General features: G+C 37.7%; 1 pseudogene; it reads right to left on the reverse strand.

Moving 5' to 3' along the window:
* Positions 1-5926: 5926 nt before the first annotated feature.
* On the reverse strand, positions 5927-6890 carry OR52B2 (olfactory receptor family 52 subfamily B member 2; annotated as a pseudogene).
* Between the last annotated feature and the right edge of the window lie 12996 nt (positions 6891-19886).

Genomic DNA, 19886 nt, shown 5'->3' on the forward strand with positions numbered 1-19886 from the left:
GCCTGCTTCTGGAATGTCTCTATGAAGACTGCAGAAAGTGAGAGTCAGTGGGCAGAAACAGCTATAGATTTCACTAAAAGTTGAATATTAGATAATGGAATCAATCACTAATGCCATGACTTAGAGTATATAATATTATGCTTTCACTTCCTACATTATCATTACAAACATAAATAGAAACAAAAGTTCCCGATCATACCTCAGCAATGTCTAGAATCCATTCATGCCTCACCATTTTCGCTTACATGCTCCTACTCAGGCTTTGGTCATCCTTCACCTTTTCTACTGCAATAGCATCCTAACTAATCTGGTCTCCCCACCTCCCAGCTTCCCATCCTCAACCCCTCCATGTCCATCAGCTATTTTGCAACCTGGATGGTGTGCCCAAAACAAAAATCTAATTGTGTTTTCTCTTACAACTTTTGTATGATTTATTGAATATAAGATAAAGCCCAACTTCTCAAGCATGCAAAGACTTCTCAATCCCAGTTACTCTCTTCTCTAGTTTTGATCACCTTTAGGAACTCTGACAAAGCTAAATTAAACTATAATCCATTCTCCACACAATTTTTAAACCTTCATGACTTTTCTCAAGCTTTTCTCTTAATCTGGAACATACTTTTATACCTTTGGTGTTAGTTAAACCTACTGATCTTCAAACTCACAGCTTAAATAGTTATCTGGGAACCCTTCCCCAGATTCAAATTCTGGGCTTCCAATTTTCTGATTATTAACAGAAGGCAAGTTTTTCACATCTCAGAAATTAAGCCAATCTGTGAAAACTATTGCTACTCATCTTGCAAAGTATACATTAAATATTTTTTTTAAACTGCCTAGTATAGTGCCTTGTATAAAAACACTAAATAAATGCTACTTATTACTATTCAGTGGATCAATACAACTTAATAGAGAACACAAAAACTAATATAAGTATATTTGGAATTTAAAGTGTGATAAAATGGCATTTCAATTTAGTGGGGAAAGGAAGGCCTATTCAATTAATGACATTAGGATATTGGACAATGTTGTTTTTGTAAAAGAATAAAATTAGTTCCCTCCTCATTTAGTAAAGAAATAGAAATTCTAGACAAATTAAAGGTGCATATTTTTAAAAATAAAACCACACAAATATTAAAAATTTAAATGAAGGTCTTAAGAGAAAACACAGGAAAATTTAGGGGGGATTGGAAAGATCTTCCTGAGTAATATAAGAAAACCATATTTCATAGTCAGTAATAATTGAATGATTTAATTATGTAAAAATGTAGATAAGAATAAATGAAAATCCTAGGAGAAAAACATTACAAAACATGTAATAGGCAAAATGTTATTTTCCCTAAATACTAAAAGTTGGTATGAATGAATGAGGAAAAATTAGAAAATGTGCAAAAAATCAAAATAGGCAATTCATGGTCAATATTCGTATGAATAGATGCTCAAAATTTAAAGAAATGAAAACCAGTGTCATTTGGAAATATTATAGTTTTCTTATCAAATTGAAAAAACATAGGAAAAACAATTAGCCCTCAGAGTTCAGGACACAGCATGAGAACATATAAATAAATCTATAGGGGTAGTCATTGCTATATTGTTGCAATAATAAAAGAAATTATTACAATTTCCATATCTATCAATAGAGCAATAAATAAATTATGGTACATATATTAAAATGAAATGTTTTGTTTCCATGTTTTTAAAAAGGAGTCTTAACCATGGCAATATAATTATGTGAAAAAGCAAACTGAAGATTAAAATGCATAATATAGTTTTTTTTCTTTTTCTCTTTTTATCAGGACAGTTTACATTATAAGTAACAGAAAATCCAATCCCATTTTGGCTTTCACACAAAGGGAAATTTCTTTGCTCGAGAAACTGAAAATTATGTTTCTAGTATCAGGTTTATCTAAAGATTCAAGACATCATTAGGGGTTCCATTTCTTTGTGACTCTCAGGCCCGCCCTCCAGGTGTTGACTCTCCTGTGGCCAGAACTAAAGTTAAAAGAGTAAGGCTCTTACTTCAGGTGCAAAATTTAAGTGGGTATCAAAAAACTCAGTAAAGATAAATAATATTTTAATAAAATTTTTAAAATCAAACTTAATGCAAAATACCTATAATGAAAAAATATCAAAATTTTAAGTAAAACTAGGATTGACAGTGCTTCACTGAGCCATATGGTAGCCTGAGGCAAAAGAAAAAATGGAAGCCTATATATGATTTTATGTGTTTTTAATCGTCAAATTTTTCCATAATTTTATTTTGAAAATGTTATTTATGAGTTTCTTTCATTAAATCCAGCAAAATTACACTAAATTCTAATTTTCATATACATAATATATTTAAACTTAAACTAATGTGAGTTTTAATGTGAGGAGTTTTAATATACCTATTTTTCAATGTTATTTTTTAAGCTACTTTAATGATCTGGGGGAAAAAATTAACCTTAGTCCCAGTCCTGCATAGCAAAAATGTCTGCAGCACTTCAAGATGTCAAGATATACACACTGGATAGTGGGTACTTACGCTACATCTTCCAGAAAACTCAAGAATATCTCATCTGAATCACAGTTCAGTGGGTTTATTCCAAGAAATAATCTAAAAATCCCAGGAACCAAACATTTATTCTCTTCCCAGAAACTTACCCCAACTCAAGAGAAAGAGCTTCCCCAGTATGTGAAAGAAGCTGCCAAATGCAGATTCTGGAATAAATTAGGATAGTATTTGTCCTTATCTGCAGGAACCTTTTGGGTGAGGAGAGAGTTTCTACCCCACTAGGTCTTTAGGGAACATTCGTTTGATTAGACAGGAGTAGACACTAGTACAACCCATCTCCAGAGACCACTGGCTCAGGAACAAGAGAGGGTGGGTACTCTAACTACATCCTGCCTTCAGCAGTCCATATGTACTGCATCTGTTAATGACTCCATATACATACTTCACCAACATATGGACACAGAGTGGATTTGGGTTGCTGTTAGTCAATATGTAGAATATTAAACCCCTGCTATTACCTGCTAGACCTCAAAGTACATAGAAGCCTGGAGATATAGAAGAAATAGTAGGTCGGAAGGAGTTAAGTGTGGGGTGTGGGGTGTGTGTATGTGTGTGTATGTCCAAATGATTTTCAGTCATAAAATTAGATAATATTTAACAGTGAAGGGTCCAGAGATCAACCACCTCATCAACATTTCAAATTAATCAATCCACAAGTATATATATTGAACCCTATGCTAGATGCTGGAACCATAATAATGAATGAGACATATTTATTGCCCTCACAGAGTTCAAGTTCTGATGGTTTCAAATAATAATTAATATTCAGTTGAAACTATAAATGTCATTGCTGTGGAGACCCGGAAACAAGCTGATCACCTCCAACTTAGGGGCTTGGCGAAGGCTTCAAAGAGGAGTTGACATCAGTACTCTACATTTGCCAGCTGTGTGGCCTTGGTTATTTATCCTCTATGAGCCTTGGGTGCCCCTGTGTATAAAACAGAGATAGCAAAGGTACAATCTATGAGGTTGTATGAGGATTAAATAAACTAATGGCAGGGCACTTAACGTGGTTCCTAGCATAGAGTAATCTCTTCATAAACATTGGCCATTGTTGTAATTATTATTATCATTAATATTATTATGGTATATATTATGTGTTACAATATGGTGGTGTGTTTGGAAATCGTGATGGAAAACTAAGTTAGGACCAGATTATTAATGCTCAGTTTAGAAATTACTCTGTAGTCCTGTGATTTCTAAACTGTGGCTAATGGAACATCAGGTTATTTTAGAGATGTAAATTGATGTGCTATAAAAATAATTATATGGATATGGATACAAATACCTATAGTCAAATAAGTATGGGAAACATTGCAAACTCTAGCCTTCTCTTAGACAGCCATGTGTGTGACTCACAGAAAGTCAGCATTTTTGACCATGGAACTTTTTAATAAAACATTCATTACAATATCTGATATTTTTTTCTACACAATGTTTTGTGGAAAACACTTCTGTAAGTAATGAAGAATGCTCAAAAGTATTTAACAGAAAGTAGTATAATCCCCTCTGTCTGTTACAATGCTTAACATCAAATAAATTTATAGTTTAAGTTACAATGTAAAAGATTGGAAACATTGAAATCAATTAAGAAACTAGTGCGATATCTGAGGTGAAAGATGATAAGGGACATAAGTAATTGGTAGAGGCAATGTTAAGAAGAAAATTAACAATACTAACAACTTACCATTATTTTTCAGATACCCACTATGAACTAACGGTTATGTTAAGTGATATATATATATATATATATATATATATATATATATATATATAGTTTATTTCTATTAATCTTCTCAACAAACCTAGGCGGTAGTATCACTACCCCCACTTTACAGATGAAAAAACTGGGGACTAAAATTGTTAAAGAAATTTCACAAGTTCACACAGCTAGAAAGCAATGGGGATAGGACTTGAATCCTGATGTGACTCCAAATACTATCCAGGTAACTATTTAGTGGTACAATCAATATGAGTAACAAGTAATTTCTTGAGGAGCAGGTTAGAAAGGAAGAAGTTGAGAAACTCACTAGGGTTTCCAGCTCAGTGAAGTTGATGGGATCATCATGATCTAGTTCCCAAGAACAGGAACAAGAAGAAAAGCTGGCATGAGTGAGAGTTCTATACTCTGGAGGAGATATCCAATTGTTAGGCGGGTTTATGCATTTAAAACTCAAAAGAGTTCTCGGATGGAAAGAGAGATGTGGGACTCATTAGTATAAGTGATGATTGAGGAAATGAGTGTGCATGACCTTTTCTGGAAAAGCATGAAAGAATGAGAGTCAAGAAACTATTCCAATTTTGCTAACCTGGCCAAGAACAATGTGCTATAATTCCTAATATGGAGATGTTCAGAAGCCAGGTAGAAGAGACAATCAAGAGTACCCTGTTTCCTCCTACTCTTGTCTATTGCCTGGAGTAAAAAGTACTGTAATCAGCAGCTTATTTGCCTCCATGATACCAAATTGTCTTTGTGAGTAACTTGTTTACTAACCACTAGGTTAGTGGACTAATTTAACTGATCATTTCAGTGCATGATAAAGACGCGTGTTCTAACTTCAGGGAGGTAATTGTACTGTCATTCATATCATAAACATTTATTACATACCAGGCACTTTGTAATGCACTAAGACTACAAATATGAATGACACACTCTTCTCATTTCAAGGAGTTTACAGTTAATTGGGGGTACAAATAAATAAACAACCCATTATAATTCATTACATACATTTAGAAATTTGTACAAGATGCAATAGACATGCAAAGATAATACCCTTGGATTGAAAAATCAGGAAAGACTTCTCAAGAAAGACTGTTCTTGAACTGAAATTTGAAGAATGAACTCCTGTTTTCCAGATGACTGAATGGCAAGCATGGCTGTTTTTCAAAACACCTGCCACTGTAAAAGTGCATGGAGAGCTACTTGATTCTGTACAAAGAATCAATACACATTTTGGGATAAAATACTGCAACCTTTTCTGATGTTAAACATAAAATTATTTTTATCCATTGATTCATAACTCCCTTTATGTCAACTCCCTATGTTTCTGGAGTACATCTGGTTTACTGGAGATACCAAATGTTCATAACAGAGGCATGTACACTTAGTTATCATTTTGGGGCTGTGTGGGAGGGACATGAGCATAAGATAGAGAAAACAAAAACAGGCGGAGGCAAAAAGAAAGAGCCAGAGAGAGAGAGAGAGAGAGAGAGAGAGAGAGAGAGAGAGAGAGAGAAAAGAAGAGTTGGAGGAGTAGGTAGATGAAGAAGGAAGAGAAAGAGGACAAGAAGAAAAGCCCTCTCAGTTCAGGAAATCTCTGTATTTCACACCTAATTTCCTTGATAAAGCTAGGAGTGGTGATGCATGGGGAGCCATCAGCCCAGAGGGTAAGCACAGTATCAAGACTTGATTTCAAGGAACCGGCGGGCTACACCCTCACGGATCTGCTTAGTCTTCACACCATAGACCATGGGTTTGAGCACTGATGGCACCACCACATAACGGTTGGCCAGCAGGATATAGACATGTTGAGGAATGTTACATTCAAAGCGGTGGGTCAACATGGTAAAGACAGATGGAACATATAATATGAGATGACACAGAGGAGGGAGACAAAAGTGCCAAGAGCCTTGTGCCGGGTGTCCTGGGAGGGCATATGAAACACTGCTTGGAGGATCAGTGAGCAAGACACAGTGATGAGGGTCACATCCAAGATGACTCTGACAATGGGCCCTGAGAAGCCAACCAGATGTTAGCAGTGATGTCAGCACAAGCTAAGCGGGCCGCCCCAGTATGCTCACAGTAGGAATGGGGGACAATGTTGGTCTGGCAGAAGAGCAGCCGCTTCAGCAAGAAGATCACTGGGAAGATGATGCAGAAGCTTCAGGTGGCAATGGCCACAGTAATGCTTCCCACAACAGGTCATGTTAGCACTGTTGTATAATGCAGAGGGGCACAGATAACCACAAAGCGGTCAAAGGCCATAGCTAATAGGATGGCTAACTCCCCCACAAACAGCACATGGACAAAGAAAACTTGGGTGACACAGGCATCAAAGGCAATATCATGGGCATGGAGCCAAAAGATGGCTAGGGTCTTGGGTACAGTAGTGGCAGACAGCAGGATGTCTGTGATGGCCAGCATAGAGAGGAAATATTACATGGGCTCATGAAGGCTACATCCTGTGATGACCATTATCAGGATACTGCTCCCTAGGACTGCAGGGATATACATGAGGCAGAGGGGTATGGACAGCCACGTATGATACACCTCCAACCCAGGGATGCCAAGAAGGACAAAAACTGCAGGGGGGAGGATGGTAAGGTTGGTGTGAGTCATGATGAACTTTAGGGTCCTCTCTATGATGACTTAGAAACGAATCTGCTGAAAGTGATAGGAACAGAAAGCAGCACCCCTCAGTATGTGCAGAGTTCACAAAAGATAGCATGGTTCTGGAAAGGAGGTTACTCTCTGTGTGAAAAAGGACTTTCATTTCATTCAATGGCTTCTGAGGGTTCCATCTCAGTCCTGCTGAGGTTCTCAGCAGGAGAGTTCTAGGCTAGTACAGGAAAGGGTCGGGGGTGAGAAGAGAGGAAAGTCACAAGCACAAAGAGGCATATCCAAAGTCTTATGGAAAGTACCTCCCACAGCCCTAGTAGAATATCCAGATGAGCAAGAGAAAAGAGCAGAACAGCAGAGAAGGGTCATGCTGAGTGGGAGAGAACACATGCAGTGGATAAGGACACAGTTCTGGAGCCAGACTTCCTGGGCTAATTTTCCAGTTCTTCCCTGACTCGCTGATTGGTATTGGACAAGTTACTTTACTTCTGCATGCCCCTGTCTTTTAATTTATAAGATGAGGAGAACAATAAACTCCATGAGGTAACTGGGAGGATTAAATGAGAGTCAATTCATATAAGTCCTATTTTTAGAAGAGTAGGCTACCATTATTGCTGTTATTATTATTTATAAACCTGTTTGGCCATCATCCTATTGTATTTTTCCAATATTCAAAACATCTTAATGAATATTCAGCAATATTAATGTTTTATTTTTATCCAAATATAACCAAAGGGAATCCCTTTCCTGGGAACAAGAGGGAAAGGGATGAGAGAAGTGCCAAGGAAGAGAAAAATACCTTGAGAACAGATCTCTCAGATGGACCTGGTGTCTCAGAACCAAGGCCTGAGGGCTTTGAGTGGTGCACCAGGCAGGTCCACCAGTATTGAATTTAGCTTGGGTCAGAGTTACTTGACAGGTTTCTCTCAAATGCTTTGAAAACATCCATGTGTCTCAGCAGAAACAGAATGTCTCCATCATTTATAGAATCCCCAGGGAAATGGTAGAATGATGAGAGTGATAGCTTCAGCTATAGAACCAAGGAGAGCTGGGAATCATAGGGAAGAGTTGATCCAGACTAAGGAGAAATGGAATCACTCTTCTATTCTCTGCTTTCTCCTTTTCTTCCTAGTGTCTTTTCTTCCTGTGAGTCCCATCCAACCCTATTTTTGGTTATGGCCATTCCCTATTTAGGGGAAAGCCTTTAATGTCTTTATGCAATCTTAATTTTGGAAGCCTCTCCTAATACCATGACAACATATTAAAGTACATCCACAACCCACATCAGATATAATTGTTAGATAACTATATTCAGTCGAGTTACTTTTCTGCCTAGTTGTATGATCTATTTATCTGTCCTTTACATATACTTCTACACACACACACACACACACACACACACACACACACACACACACCTGCCAATTCCCCTCCTTGCCGTCATCAATGCTCTTAAACTCACCTACTACATCACAGTATCAGCTGAAGGATTGAGAAAATGGTAGAGAAGAGCTAAAAACTTTGCTTGTTCTCAGAGAAGAGGAATAAGAAGAAAAGAGAAAACTAGACTGATCATGTTGGTATGAGGGGTATCACTATTCCTGCCCCATCTTTGGTGCGTCTGTCTAGAGACAGAGAAGCCATATGCTTCCTTCTTCTGGGGGCAGTGCCAGAGTCACTTCTGGCATCACTGAGCATGGGGTCAATGAACAAAAGGAGAAATGAAAACCCTAATGCCAAGAAGAAATGAAAACTCTAATGCCAAGAGGGAACACTAACTCTAAGAGTAATTAGCAGCTCCAGAGAAAATGCACATAAAGCATTTGAAAACACAGCATAATAGCAGTGACAGAAATCCCAGCAATAAAATAATAACTTAATAATGGCAACATTTATTGAGCCCTTACTATATTCCTGTCACTGTGTTAGGGTTTATCATAAATTGTCTCATTTAATTCTCAGAACAACCTAATGAGATATGGCACTATTACTATTTTCATTTGGCAGATGAGAAAATAGAAGCTTATAGAGACTAAGTAGTTGATAAGGGGAGAAGACAAAATCCCTCAGGTGAACATGTCAAAGAGTTCAGATTCAGTTCAGAAACACTGATTAAGGGATCATTTTAAAACAACCCTGAAAGCTCAATCACTCAAGTTCAAGGGGAAAAAAGGTACAGAATAAATGAAAGATTGATTAAAATTTTCACACCATTAAAAACAAACATTACATTGTGTGAACACTTAATTAAAGTATTCTAACATTGTTGGGAGGCGAGTAATTGTTCCCAACTCATAATATCTAGAGCAAAGAAGTTTCTAGAAACCCAATAAGGAAAGAAAAAAAAAAAGACATCAACCTAGCAATCCCACTCTTAGGTATTTACCCAAGAGAAATAAAAACATAAGTCCACAAAAGCCTTGTACACAAATGTTTACAGCAGCTTAATTCATAGTAGCCAAAAACTGGACAAAACTCAAATGTCCAGTCAAAAGAAGAATGGATAAACAAATTGTTATATACTCATACAACGGAATAGTATTCAGCAATTAAAAATTTTAAAAACTACTAAAACATCCAACAATTTTACTAACCAATGTCACCCCGATAAATTTAATAAAAATTTTAAAAAGCATGTAACAATACAGATTAAGTTCATTATTATGTGTATAAAAAAAAAAAAAACAGATACAAAAGTCTACCTACTGTATGATTCTATTTATATGAGGTTTTACAACAGACAAAAACTAGTCTGTGGTGACAAAAATCCAGAATAGTGATTACCTCTGGAGTAATCCTTTGATGGAAATATTTTATAAATTGAGAGGAGTGTGAGTTACATAGGTGTCTGCATTTGTCAAAAGAAAGATTTTTTTAGGAGCATCAGGAAGGAATAAAAAGAGTGGAAGTATAGGTAAATTCTTTTTCTAATGCGTTTTTATATCACATGCAATGATTAAAATAAAAATTATTACACCATCTGATACTCAAGATAATGATATTTGAAAGTAAGAAGAGTAAAGGAAATTAAATGAAACTAAGATTTCCTTATTTAACGTAAAGTGGTAAAATGTTGATACCAGTGGACTGTGAGTCACATGTTTTAATAGAGCAACCACAAACAAAACTACACAAACCATACACTCAAAATCCCTATAAATAAATCAATAAGGAATCCTAAAAATGTTCAAATAACCAACAGAAAAGCTAGAAAACAAAAACAGAGGAATGAGACACAGGAAACAAATAATAAAGTGGAAGGCTTAAGTCCTAACATATTAATAATTACCTTAATATAAATGATCTAAATACACCAATTTAAAAAACAGAGATGGCATTTGCAAAATAATAACCCAACTATAGAGGAGAGATCCAAGATGGTGGAATATATAAACACTGTGCCTCCATTCTTCCCTGAATACATTAAAATTACAACTAAATTATAGAACAATCAACCTGGAAAACCATCTGAAGTCTAGTCAAACAGAAGTCCTATAACTAAAAATATAAAAAAGAAACTACATTGAGATTGGTAGTAGGGGAGGAGACATGGAACAGGCCCCACACCTGCGTGTGGTGGTTGAGAATAGGGAGGGTTATCTCAGCCACTTTGGTTCCCCCCAGAGGAGTGAGGGACCCCAGCCCCCCACACCTGGCTCCCAGCCCAGAGTACTGGTACCAAGAAGAGGAGCCCTAAAAACATCTGGCTGTAAAAAACAGTGGGGATTCCAACAGTTCGAGGGCGCCGGAAGGTTGCAGGAAACCCAGACTTCCTCTTAAAACGCCTGTGCACAGACTCACTCACTCACAGGCACTCACCTAAAGATCCAGCAGAGAGATGGTGACTCAGGAGTCTTGGAGACATACGGGGGTGCAGACTGAGGTGTGTAACTTTGCGGGGAGGATTGGAGGACAGTCAGCATGTTCCCAGTGAGGGGCCACCTTCTATGCAGCCAGCAGGCGGGCGCCATCTTTCCTGTGTTGAGCCCGCCCCCACAGGCCAAGTCTGAATCTGATTGGCCTGGAGAGCTCTGCTGCTACACCCTGCTGACTCACTAGGATCCCATCCCACCCAACTTGTGCACTGCCGGAGGCACTTTCTGAGCTAGCAGCCAGTCCTGCTGACATTGCACTCTTTCTTGGAAAACTGTCAGAGTCCGGCAGGCCCCAGGCAGGCGGCAACTGGTCTCGGTGTTCTCTGAGACTTTTGCTGAATCACTCCAGGCTCAACACTGGCACCAAACAAAATTTACATTAACCTGGTGACCAGGATTCTTCCCACTCAAGTGACTTCTTGAAGCCCTGCCTCACTCCACTTGAATAGCTCACCAGACATTATCAGTGGCTCAGCTTAAAGCAAGCTGGCAGGTGGCAGTAGGCCTTGGGGTGTTGTGGCTTTTTGCAGAGCTAACCCAGACCCGATAGTGGTGGCAGCCAGCCTCCCACGCACCTCCAGGTCCAGCACAGGCAGCAAACAATTGCAGATCACTTTGTAGCTTCTACCAGGCAGTCCCCGACAAGTCATAGGCAGTGGCTGACCTGGGCCTGCACCAGAACCCCTCCCAAGAGGCCCCAAAACCAACATACTTGGAAGTTGGCTTCAGACCACAGCAGAGCACCACCCAATTAGTCCCACAAGTGGCACACACAAAGGGTGGTCTCAACAGACACCAGAGCCCATTAGGGCAAATCCCATTCAGTGGGAAAAGCCTCCCACACAACAGTCCGTAAGCTGTGGACATTGCCAAACACCACAGTCAGTCAGTTTAAAGGTGAGTCCCACCCAATGATGTGCCAAGAGCAATGAATGCTCAACTATAGGAAGGCATACACAACCCGCACAAAGGACCTTCATAGAGCACCCAGCTCAGGGACCAGGGAGACTGTGCCACTGAGCCCCATAGGACACCTACTACACAAGGTCACCCGGCCAAGACTGGGAGACATAGTGGATCTACCTAATGCATAGAAACAAACACAGAGAGGCAGTCAAAGTGAGGAAACAAGGAAATGCATCCCAAATGAAAGAACAGGAGAAAACTCCAGGAAAAAAAAGAACTAAACGAAATAAAGACAAGCAACCTACAAGTGACAGAGTTCAAAACAATGGTTATAAGGATGCTCAAGGAACTTAGTGAGAACTTCAACAAAGAGATAGCAAGCCTTAGAAAAGGACATAAGGGGGCGGACGGATGGCTCAGTTGGTTAGAGCATGCACTCTCAACAACGAGGTTGCAGGTTCAATTCCCTCATGGGATGGTGGGCTGCACCCCCTGCAACTAGACTGAAAACAGAGACTGGACTTGGAGCTGAGCTGCACCCTCCACAACTAGATTGAAGGACAACGACTTGAAGCTGGTGGGCCCTGGAGAAACACACTATTCCCCAATATTCCCCAATAAATTTAAAAAAAAGAAAAGAAAAGGACATAAAAACCATAAAGAACCAGTCAGAAGTGAAGACTATAATAACTGAAACGAAAAATGTACTAGAAGGAATCACCAGCAGACTAGATAAAGCAGAGGATAGAATCAATGATTTGGAAGATAAGGTAGAAGAAAACATCCAATCAAAACAGCAAAAAGAAACAAGAATTTAAAAAATAAGGCTAGTTTAAGAGACATCTGGACAACATCAAGTGTAACAACATTTGCATCATAGGGGTACCAGAAGGAGGAGAGAGAAAGCAAGAGATTGAGAACATATTTAAAGAAATAATGACTGAAAACTTTCCTAACCTGGAGAAGAAAATAGACATACAAATCCAGGAAGTGCAGAGAGTCCCAAACAGGATGAACCCCAATAGGCCCACACTTAGACACATTATAATTAAAATGGTGAAAGTTGGAGACAAAGAGAGAATCCTAAAAGCAGCTAGAGAAAGATAACTAGTAACTTATAAGGGAGCTCCCATAAGACTGTCAGCTGATTTCTCAACAGAAACTTTGCAGGCCATAAGGGATTGGCAAAAAATATTCGAAGTGATGAAAAGCAAGGACATACAACCAAGACTACTCACTCCAGCAAGGTTATCATTTAAAATTGAAGGATAGATAAAGAGCATCCCAGACAAGAAAAAGCTAAAGGAGTTAATCACCACCAAAACAGTATTACAAGGAACTTTAGACTTCTTTAAGATGGAAAAAAAAAATCAAAATTATGAATAATAAAATGGCAATGGCTGCATATCTATCAACAATTACTTTCAATGTAAATGAATTAAATGCTCCAATCAAAAGACATAGGAGGGCTGAATGGATAAGAAAATAAAACCCTTATACATGCTGCCTACAAGAGACTAATTTCAGATTAAATGACACACACAGACAAAACGTAAAGCAATGGAAAAAAACATTACATGAAAATGGAAACAACAACTACAACAAAAATCTGGGGTAGCAATACTTACACCAGACAAAATAGACTTTAAAACAAAGGCTATAAGAAGAGACCATGAAGTACCCAGTAATCCCACTTCAGGGTATTTATTAGAAGAAACCCAAAGCATTACTTCGAGGGGATGTGTGCATCTATATGTTCATTGCAGCATTGTTTACAATGGCTAAAATATGGAGGCAGTCTCAGTGTCTGTTGAAGGATGAATGATTACAGTAGGTGGTGCGTATATACAATGGAATATGGCTTGGCCATGGAAGAGAATGGGTTCTTGCCATCTGCAGCAGCATGGACGGACCTGGAGGATGTTGGGCTGAGTGGAGTATGTCAGACAGAGAAAGACAGATGCAACGTGATTTTGTTTATATGTGAAATCTAACAACAAAACTAACAAACAAAACAGAAACAAACTCATAAATTCAGAGAACACTTAGATGGTTGCCAGATGGGAGGGTGGCTGGGGATGTAGGTGAAAACAGGGAAACGGATTAAGAAATACAAATTGGTTGTTACAAAGTAATCATGGGGATGTAGGGTATAGCATAAGGAATATAGTCAATAATACTGTAATAACTATGTATGGTGTCAGATGGGTACTAGATTTGTTGGGGTGATAAATGGGAGGGGGTTGAGGGCAGGGTGAAAACAGTGAAGGGATTAAAAAGTACATATTGGTAATTACAAAATAGTCATGTGGCGCCACGCAACAGCTTAACCGTTTCTACCTGCCCCCAAAGAAAGGAGAGTCTGTAAGACGGATCCTTTCAGGGACTTTGCTAAACCTTTGTGTTTGCATTTTGTACCTCCCTGTTTGGTCCCAGAAAGATGACTGGACAGTCAATGATGAGTAAGATTCCTCACTTAAGGAACAACTCAAGCCAGACGCAGTCGTGTGGGGACCAACAGGAGAACCCACAGGGTTCATGGAGGTGGGCACAGCCCCCCACCTTCCTCAGGCTAAGGAAAGCCTCAGCCTCTGTGGCTGCATTCCTTCCCAAAACCTGCAAGGGAAGTGATTCAATGAGGTACTCTCCATCTATTCATATGCATATAGGTTTTGTCTTTTGGGCAAGTTGAAACTTATGGTCCAGCTCTCTGCAGGCAAGGGTGATTGACTTAAATCAGTTTCCTATTATGATGTATAAGATTCACAAATCTTGAGATTGACAAGCTTTATCTTCTTTACTTCCCCACCGAACTAATAAAAGCTGGTGCAAGGCTCGATTCGGGGCTTCCAGTCCTTGAGATTGGGGGTCCCTTGGTCTGCTTAAACCCTATTCATGACTACTGTCTTTTCTTAACCCTGTGCCACCCTGCTCGCTCCCCACAACTCTCATCACGCTGGACGCGACAGTCATGGGGATGTAAAGTAAAGCACAGGGAATATAGCCAATGATATGGTAATAACTATGTATAGTGCTACGTGGGTACTAGACTAGTCAGGGGATCATTTCTTAAATTATGTAAATGTTTAACCACTATGCTATACACCTGAAATTAATATAAAATAATATTGAATGTCAACTGTGAATGAAAAACTTAAAAGGGGGGTAGAGTGGAAAGGGAATGAAGTCCTAATTTCCAAGTATAAAACAAATAAGACATGGGGATGTAATGTAAAGCATAGGGAATATAGTCGATAATATTGTAATAGCATAAAACAGTGTTAGATAGTTGCTAGACTTATAATGGTGATAACTTCTTTAGGTATATAAATGTTGAATAACTATGGTGTACAACTAAAACTAATGTAATATTGTATGTTAGCTATATTTTCAAATACAATTTTTTAAAAAATAACCCAACTATATGCTGTTTACAAGAAACGCACTTCAACTTCAATGACATAAATAGGTTGAAAATAAAAGGATGAATATATATATATATACATATATATATGTATATATATATATATATATATATATATATATATATATATGTGTGTGTGTATATATATATGTGTGTATGTATATATGTGTGTATATATATACACACATATATATATTCTGGAAACATTCATCAAAAAAAGCAGAAGTTGATATATTAATATCATATAAAGTAGACTTCAAAGCAAAGAAAATTACTAGTAACAAAGAGATACATTACATAATGATGAACGGATGAATTCACCAGGAAGATATAATGATCCTGAGTATGTACATACCAAACAACAGAGCCTCAAAACACGTGAAGCAAAAACTGAAAGAACTGAAAGGAAAAATAGACAAATCACAATTATAATTTAAAACTTCAACAGCTGCCTCAGTGTTAAAGTTCTAACTCAGCAACTGATAGAACTACTAGACAGAATATCCACAAGGATTTGGATTTGGAAGCACTAATCAACACCATCAATCAACAGGATCTGGTTAACGTATAGAAGACTCCACCCAACAACAGCAGAATATACAGTTTTTTCAAGCACCAATGGACATTTACCAAGATAGACCTTATTCTGGACCATAAAACAAACCTCAGCAAAAAAATTTTTAAGGCAGAAGTCTAATATATGTCATTTTAGGTACATATACAATTATACATACATAATTTTAACAAATGCTTGAAAAAACCAAGTGTACAATTTGGTCTTTTTTCTATGTAGCTGATATAGGAGAAACAGAAATATGCATACCAAAATATTAACAATGAGTAGGCTTTCTAAGAGGTGATATCGGGAATACCATTTATTTTTTCATTTGTTTATTTCTACATTCTAATTTTTTCTAAAAGAGTACATGAGTTGTATTACAAAAATCTTGAAGTTTATGTTTTAGGATCACAAGTGTATTCAACTGAACTTTATTATTAATCCAGTCTATTTTTTCAAGTTCTCTTTAATGTGTGTGGTAACCCATTTGTTAAGTCAAAGGAAGTATGACGACATAGTTATTTTAACTACTGACTTATTCACATTATTTGAGTTACGTTCTGTTCTCTTTTTTTTTAATTTATTTTTTAAATTTATTGGGGTGACAATTGTTAGTAAAATTACATAGATTTCAGGTGTACAACTCTGTATCACATCATCTATAAATCCCATTGTGTGTTCACCACCCAGAGTCAGTTCTCCTTCCATCACCATATATTTGTTCCCCCTTACCCTCATCTTCCACCCCCAGCCCCCTTACCCTCTGGTAATTGAGTTACTTTCAATACTTTATAATACAATGCTATTGAAATGGGCATTTTTCCCACTTAATATTGTTATTTATTGTAGAAACTAGAAAATGTTCCCTGAGACACAAACATAAAAATTATTAAAGATAAAAGTTTAAAAACATACTACTTTTTGGAGGACTCTATTTTTTTTTAAGGAAAATGGAACTTGTTGTAATGCCATTAATATTTTATTTTAATCAAGCACCAGGTAAGAGCAACATTATCATGCTTGAATGCCTAGAAGAAACATGTTTACATCATTGGAATTTATTGATTTACATAGGAAAAAGTGGGAGAGATAAAACACTCTAAGTTAGTAATGGTCGTGACTTCTTTTGTTGGGATTATGGTGGTTCTTTTTCATCTTATTTAATTTTTCTATATTTCTAAGCATTCCCTAAAAAATTAAAATACACATTTCTAAGATAATCTCAACAATTCCTTTAAAATGTGATGTTTAATTTTATTTGTCAGTGTGACTTGGCTAGGGAATGCCCAGACTGGTAAAAAATTTCTGGGTGTGTCTATGAGGGTACCTTTAAAAGAGATTAAAATTTGAATCAGTAAACTGAATAAAAAAGACTGAGTGGGCAATGCAGGTGGGCATCATCCAATCCAGTTAAAAGCCTGAATAGAACAAATAGGCAGAGGAAATACAAATTTGTTCTCTCTGTTTGAGCTGAGACATCCATCTTCTCATGTCATACACGCAAATGGATTAAAAAAATGAAATGTAAAAATGTCTATACACTATGAAAAGAAAATGTACGAGTTCTGACAATTAAATTCAAGAACTTGCTACCATGAGCTTACATTGGTAGCACTGCACAAATAGCTCGGTAAGGTTTCATAATCTTGTTATATCAGTGTCTCACAGCTGTGTTCATGTCAATGTGTGGCGGTGTCTTGCCGAGTAGTCTTCAATATTGTTGTTGTGTGTTTTTGTGTGCCGTCACAAGAATGTCTGCACTTAAATTAGAGTAACGAACAAACATTAAATTTCTTGTTAAACTTGGCAAGTGTGGAAGTGAAATCAGGGACATGTTAGTCCAAGTTTATGGAGATAAGGCCATGAGGAACCAACAGTGCACAAATGGATTAAACATTTTTTCTGAGGGGAGAGAACATATTACTGATGAAGAAAGGTCAGAGCGACCAGTAACAAGCAGAACTGATGAGAACATTGCAAAAATTCATTGAATTCTGCGTCCAATTCATTGGCTGACTGTGAGAAGCATAGCAGACCAAGTAAACATCAATAGAAAAACAGGAAAATCTTAACTGAAAATCTTGGCATGAGAAAGGTATGTGCTAAAATGGTCCTGAAGACTGACACATGCAAAAAAATGAAACTGGACCACCTCCTTACACCATATACAAGAACAAGTTCAAAATGGATTAAAGACTTAAATGTAAAACCCAAAACCATAAAACTCCTAGAAGAAAATATAGGGAGTGAATTTGCAGACATTACCCTGAGTAATATTTTTACTGATATATCCCCTCAGCCAAGGGAAGTAAAAGAAAAAATAAACATATGGGATTACATCAAACTTAAAAGTTTTTTGGGGCTGGCCAGGTGGCTCAGGCAGTTGGAGCTCCGTGCTCCAAACTCCGAAGGCTGCTGGTTTGATTTCCACATGGGCCAGTGGGCTCTCAACCACAAGGTTGCCAGTTCAATTCCTTGAGTCCCGCAAGGGATGGTGGGCAGTGCCCCCTGCAACTAAGATTGAACACGGCACCTTGACCTGAGGTGCCGCTGAGTTCCGGGATAGCTCAGTTGGTTGGAGCGCATCCTCTCAACCACAAGGTTGTCGGTTGGACTCCCGCAAGGGATGATGAGCTGTGCCCCCTGCAACTAACAACAGCAACCGGACCTGGAGCTGAGCTGCGCCCTCCACAGCTAAGACCAAAAGGACAACAACTTGAAGCTGAACATCATCCTCCACAACTAAGATTGAAAGGACAACAACTTGGAAAAAAGTCTTGGAAGTACACACTGTTCCCCAATAAAGTCCTGTTAAAAAAAAAAAAAAAAAAACTTGAAAGATTTTTCACAGCAAAGGAAACCATCATTAAAAAAAAAAGGCAGCCTACTGAATGAGAGAAGATATTTGTCAATGACACATCTGATAAAGGGTTAATATCCAAAATGTATAAAACAGTCATTCAACTCAACACCAAAAAAATAAACAACCTAATTAAAAAACGGGCAGGGTATATGAAGAGTCATTTCTCTAAAGAGGACATACAGATGGCAAACAGACATATGAAAAAATGCTCAACCTCACTGATCATTAGAGAGATGCAAATGAAAACCACAATGAGATACCACCTCACTCCGGTCAGAATGGCTATCGTCAATAAACCAACAAACAACAAGTGCTGGCGAGGTTGTGGAGAAAAGGGAACCCTGGTGCACTGTTGATGGGATTGCAGATTGGTGCAGCCACTATGGAAATCAGTATGGAGCTATCTCAAAAAACTGGAAATGGAACTACCTTATGACCCAATAATTCCACTCTTAGGTATCTAGCCAGAGAAATCCAAGACACTAATTCAAAAGAATATATGCACCCCTATGTTTATTGCAGCATTATTTACAATAGCCAAGACTTGGAAACAACCGAAATACCCATCGGGTAGACGACTGGATTAAGCAATTGTGGTACATTTATACAATGGAGTATTACTCGGCTATAAAGAAGAATGAAATCTTACCATTTGTAACAATATAGATGGACCTAGAGAACATTATGCTAAGTGAAATACGTGTGTCAGAGAAAGACAAATACCATATGATCTCACTTATATATGGAATTTAAAGAACTGAATAAACAAGCAAAGTAAACAGAAATAGTCTCACAGATATAGAGGAAAAACTGATGGTAGCCAGATGGGAGGGGGATGGGGATGAGAGAGAAGGGGAAGGGATTAGACAGCATAAATTGGTAACTACAATATTGCTGCAGGGATATGAAAGACAGTTTGGGGAATATAATCAATAATGTTGTAAAGATTTTGTAGGGTGTCAGACGGGCACATGTCTTATTAGGGAGACTACTTCTTAGACAGTGTAGATGCTTGACAAATGCACTGTACACCTGAAGCTGAAGCTGAATAATATTGTATATCAACTATAATTAAAATATATATATATATATATATATATATATATATATATATATATATATATACACACACACATATACATATATGTATATGTATGTATATATGTATATATAGTCACAGGATACAGAGTACAGCATAAGGAATAGAGTCAATGGAATTGTAATAGATATATATGATGTCAGAGGGGCAATAGATTGGGGGAGAGGGGTTATCACTTTGTGAGGGGTGAAATGCCTATTACATTGTTTGTACACCTGAAACTAATAATAAAAAATAAATAAAAAGAAAATGATCCCAAAGGAGCTCACC

Source organism: Rhinolophus sinicus, chromosome 14 (assembly GCF_057876585.1).
Source record: "Rhinolophus sinicus isolate RSI-liver-muscle chromosome 14, RSI-T2T, whole genome shotgun sequence".
NCBI classification, from domain to species: domain Eukaryota; kingdom Metazoa; phylum Chordata; class Mammalia; order Chiroptera; family Rhinolophidae; genus Rhinolophus; species Rhinolophus sinicus.